Below are 6,000 nucleotides of genomic sequence, written 5' to 3'. Positions count from 1 at the left end.
AAATAAAAGAAGTTTGGTAAGCATAATGAGTATTCTATTAAAAAAATGAATAACTATTCCTGATAATAAAAAAATATAAAATAAAATAGTTATTCATATTCCTATGTTTTTTTAAACATATACTCTTATTGAAATCAAATTAAAATTAATAAAATACCCATATTTTTTTAAAATAATAACTAAGGTTTGTTTTTCTTAAGAATGTGGAACTCTAAAGATTGGCAATAGGTTTCGACCACCGACGACCACCAAATTTCGGTGGTCGACTGCGAATTCAGTGCAACCGAAGGCGGATTCTTAACTTATTTCGGTAGCGGATTTGGACTAATCTCAAGGGTGGCCAGTGGCGGTTTCTAGAGAAAATAGTCTATTTTTTAAGGAATAATTATTCCCCTAATTGTTTTTAGAAGAATGGGTATTGGAAATTGCTATTCTAAGGCTAAAAAAATATAGCATACTATGAAGTGGTTATTATATTCTATGAATATAATCTTCTTTGCACCAAGCTTACCTTTAAAATTAATTGTGAAATTAGAGATTGTGATGATGTAACCTTCTTAAAATACAAGCGAATTAAAAGTGTAAAAAACGTATTTTATTTTCCTCATTTTCTCACAATCCATATGAACTGGAAAATGATAATAGGTTCCAAATGAATTAAAATCTTTTTCCCTTTCACTATTTTTCTTGTTATAAACATTTTGGTAGGATTTGAATGACAGTTGGCGCAAATAAAACATTCTACCAAACCAAACAACACTTCTCAACAGAAAACTTTAATCATTACTACTTGTAGAATGCCCAAATAAAATTCTCAAACAATAAATAAACACCAAAGTTATTGCCTCTTCAATGACAATTAATGCAACCCATCCCAACATACATTTTACATTATCTAATATATATGCACATTATTTAAAAAATTTAAACAATATTTAATGATTGCTCATGCAGCTTTCATATACATTGTTATAGTATATATATATATATATATATATATATATATATATATATATGGCTGAGAAAAGAGACCTTTGCTGAGTCTAAAACGACATAGTTAGTTTTAGACTTTAATTTGCTGGGAGTCTAAAACTGTGTCGGTTTAGAGTCTGTTTGGAATTGTATTTGAGGGCTTAAAAGTGTCAAAATAGCCAAAATACACTTTTGGCAAAAGTTAAAAAATGAAGTTTTTGTCAAAAAAAAAAAAAGTTTTTTAACTTAAAAGCCATATCTTTCAAACTCAATCGCAAACATGCTCTTACACTAACAACTCTCACTGCCGCATAGAAGCCAAAGCCAAATTCATAATTTTTTTTTTTTTTTAAAAAAAAAAGCCTCATTTTCGAACTTCCTCTATGATGCAGTTTTGAGCTTTTTTTAAATATCAGAATGACCCCATGAGACAAAGCAAAAGAAAAATAAAAAATAAAAAATTGATGATTATTATTAATGGATAAATGCATTTTTGACAAATAGCTTCCTAAGTTTTAATACTCCTTGCCATAAGTACAAACAAAAAAAAAAAAAAAAAAAAAAAAAAAAACTAAAAACTAAAAACTAAAAGGAACAAAAACAAATACATCATGTTGCTAAAAAAGTTTGCAGAAATTTGTTAATGTGTCACATTGGTACCAAATAATAGTGTGACACTTAAAAATAAAATATTTAAAAATTACTAATAATATTAAAGAAATAATTTTAAAAATGAAATATTATATATATATATATATATATATATATGATGTGTGTATACCACCCCTGTGCATTTCTTTTCTTTTTCTTCTTTCATTTTTTTTTTTTTTTTTTTTTTTTTATTGAAAGTACCACGTTTTACACTATGATACTATAACGGATCCATCAACTTTTCTAACGATATGAGACCTATTTATTTATTTTAAAAACCCCACAATCTAAGTGCACTACAAAATATACATAGTGAGAGAGAATGTTGTAAAATTTTTCCAATAGAAGAGCTATATATAGCCTATGTGGAGGTAAGAAACCAATGCTCCATGCATTAGTCGATACGGTTGCTACTAGTCATTGCCGAGTAATTTTGTAAGTCTTTCTTGTGTCACTTAAAAAATGAAGTGATTTTTAAAATTATTGTTTGATCAAAATTTAATCATAATCAATCACAAGTCCACTGCTAATTAAGCCACATCATTCTTAAATTAACACACGGACATAAAAAGGACTTCTAACATTACTCGTCATTATCACTAATACCTACCAAGTTATTGAAGTAAGCCACCGAGAAAAGGCCCATGTGGATGCCCTCCGTTAATAAGAATGGATGTATCAAATAAATGAAAAATAAATAAATAAGTTGAAAAAGTAAAAAAAATTACGAATGTACTTTGACATGGGTATGAATTTAAACAAATTAACCCATGTATACTCCATTTATAATAAATTAAACCCTCTATTTAAATCCAATGTTAATAAGAGTGAAATACCATTATTCATCCCTCATCTTCCTAATTTACATTAAAAAAAAATAATATTTCATTTTTCGAAAGCTCTCAATCTCATTTGGCCACACTATTCCACCGTCATCGCCTGCCACTTTCAATGATAGATCATAGTTCCAATATTTTCTTTCTGTCATTCTTGTCATCCATGTGATGGGAGTACTTTATACTATCAGAGAAGGATTAAAAAAATTAAAAAATAAAATAAAGCAGGATACTTTAAAAGAGGTAGATCCATCGATTAAAAAAAAACATCGTCTGGTTTTACACTGAAAATAGAAGAAGTATTAGTTATCAGAGTATGATACAAGCCAAGCTAAATGCTAATCATCTTCTACACCCAAAGCCTAGTTTATTTTCTATTGTCAAGATTTTATTTTTCAAATTTAAATGTTAATCACAACGGGCAAGGGCCGACTTGGGCCAAAAAAAAAAAAAAACAAAACAAAAGGGCCAATAACGAGCCAAAATGCTAACAACGAAAAAAAAAAAAGAAAAAAAAAAAAAGGGACGACTATGGGCCAAGGCTAACAATGGGTCAAACTTCAAAAGGGGCCAACTATGGATTGAGGCCACAACAGGCAAAAAATAAGAGAAGGGGCCGACTTGGGCCTGACGAGCCCACTTGGGCCGTTATTAGGTCGGCACACTGAACCTGACTCGCGTCTGATGTGGTCCACTTGGATAGCTTCTTCTTCTTCTTCTTCTTCTTCTTTTTTTGGTATTCAAATCTACTGTGGGCAGCTATAGAGTAGGAGTGGTGAGCTTTACTATACGCAGATCAACTGCATGTGTCTATAGTTGTGCCTGATTTGGAGGGTGCAATCTGGTGCAACATATACAGGTGCACCTGCGGCTGTAATCTGGTGTGGGTGTATGCACCGGAGAGTTTGTGAGCATAGCTGTAGATAGCATCGAACACCGTACACAGTGGGGACTGTAATTGCTAGAATATGTAGATGGCCAGCGTGGTGCGACTGGGGAGTGACATGTAGATGGTGGCGAGGGCCTGGTGATGTGATCTTTTTGTGTACAAAAAATATCAATAATAAAATTAACCACTCGCAATAGGACGAATACTTGTAGGATAAAGCTATATGGAGGGTGTCAAACCTCAATGACTGCATTGGTGTTGTTATCAAGCTTTTCAAGATTAAATATAACTCAATTTAAAAGATGATTGTTTTGATTTGTTTTTATAAAGTAAAAGTAAAAAATATGAGAGATGGATTAGGGGGTTGATTTCTCCACTAACCGCATAACAATGATCAATTATAAATTAATAAAGAAAATCATAATATGCATGATATAGGGCTCGTCTCATTCGAGTAATCAAGAAAATACCATCATTAAGGAATACATATAATCCATCTTCAATTGGCACAGACCGTTCACTTAACCACTAACCACTAAGATGCGGTATGATCCGTCTTCCCTAGGTATGGATCATCTAATTCCTTAATTTGCTACATATAATCAAGAAAATAGTATAACTCATCTTCGATTGGCACAAACTGTCTACCTAAATTACACTAACTAGGGTGTAGTACAATCCGTTTTCCCTAAGCATGGTCTATCTAACCCTCTTGATCATATGTCAATTAGAACCATTGTATAACATTCATTCATATAATCACAAAAAATATGAAGGCTTGAGTTCAATCAATATAAAAGATTTTCTAAGACAAGATAAGAAATTCATAATGATTGAATATAAACATTAAGATTAATTCTCACAATTATACAACCATCATGCATAATATAGAAAAACCCAAATTAAAATACAATTAAACCATTGTTACTTGGAAATGGCTACATCAACGCCCTATTACAAAGTTAGTTGCTCATCGTGGTGCTGGGATGACCTCCTACCATGAACTTCTCCTCTTCAACTTGTCAGGCCTCTAAAAAGATTATTTATGTTTAAAGCTAAGTACACCTTCTCTTGAAGCTTAAGAGTCTAGTTATAGGGAGCAAACAAGTTATAGAAGCCCTAAGAATCCCAGAAAAATCGTATTTCAATCTCCTAGTCAAATTAGGAAGCATTCCTAGTACAAATTGGAATAGGATTCGTCCGGATTTGTGTTCTTTTTGTGGGACAATTTTGGCATAACAAACATCCGAATTAGGAAAATCCTATTTCACAATGCTTTATATTATTTTGAGTTAGTTTTCCAATGTTACTGGTTTCACCTCAATCCAATACTCATTACAAGCAATATGGTCTTTAGCGACCAAACAAATACCGGCGACACCAAAGTTGTCGCTAATTACTGACTATTAGCGGCAACAATAGTCATCGCTATTGCACCTCATCAGCGGCGACTTTCGGAAGTCGTCGCTGTTAACCCCTTATTAGCAGCGACCATTAGGTTGACGCTAATAAAATTCAATTAGCGGTGACATAATGTCAACGCTATTGAGCGAAAAACAGCGGCAACTCCCATAGTCTCCGCTGATGAGGGATCAATAGCGGCGACTTTAGGGGTCGCCGCTGTTGATATGACAAAAATTAAAAATAAAATAAAAAAAGATTATTAGGTCGCCGCTATTTGGTGGACAACAGCGCCGACGACTATAGTCGCCGTTAATGATGGGTCAATAAAGGCGACTCTATGGTCGCTACTATTGACAAGAGAAAAATAAAAAACAAAAATTAAAAAGTTCATTAGCGGTGACCTAATGTCGCCGCTACTTGGTGGACAATAGCGGCAATAACCATAGTCGCTGTTGATGAGGGGTCAATAGCGGCAACTATGGTGTCGCTGCTATTGACAAGAGAAAAATAAAAAAAACAAAACAAAAATTAAAAAGGTCATTAGCGGCGACTCTGATGAGGGGTAAATAGCAGGTCGCCGCTATTGACAAGAGAAAAATAAAAATTAAAAACAAAAATTAAAAATAGGTCATTAGCGGCGACATAATGTCGCCGTTATTTTGTCCAAACAGAGGCGACTCTTAAAGTCGCCGTTGATGAGGGGGGAATAGCGGCGACTAATGGGGCACCGCTATTTACAAGAAAAAAAAATTAAAAAAAAAATAAATAAATAAATTTTAGGCGATGCTATTGACCCTACATATATAATAGAAAGAAAAAAAAAGGTTATTTCCCAAAAATTTACCTTCGATACCTCTGATAATATGTCATTATTTCTTTTATACTAATTATTGGTGAATTTTTTATTCTTATTTTTTTTTCCATTTTCTATTCTTATTTTATATAAAAAATAAATAAATATTTATTTCTTTCTTTCTTTCTTTTAAATAAAACAAATTTTCCTATTAAATTAAAACACTTAGAAAAATTAATTATTATTATTATTATTTTTAATATTATTATTGAAGTTTTCTATTTATTATTCTTATTTAAATGTTTGATTGATCATGATATGATCAAATGTTCGATCAAACATCCGATCGATTCTAATGAATTAGTTCGATTGATCGTGATAAGATCAAATGTTTGATTGAATATCCGATCAATCCTAGTGAATTAGTTCAATTGATCGTGATATGATCAAATGTT

The sequence above is a fragment of the Corylus avellana genome, chromosome ca2, assembly GCF_901000735.1.
Source record: "Corylus avellana chromosome ca2, CavTom2PMs-1.0".
Taxonomy (NCBI): Eukaryota; Viridiplantae; Streptophyta; class Magnoliopsida; order Fagales; family Betulaceae; genus Corylus; species Corylus avellana.
This window is presented reverse-complemented; position numbering follows the sequence as displayed.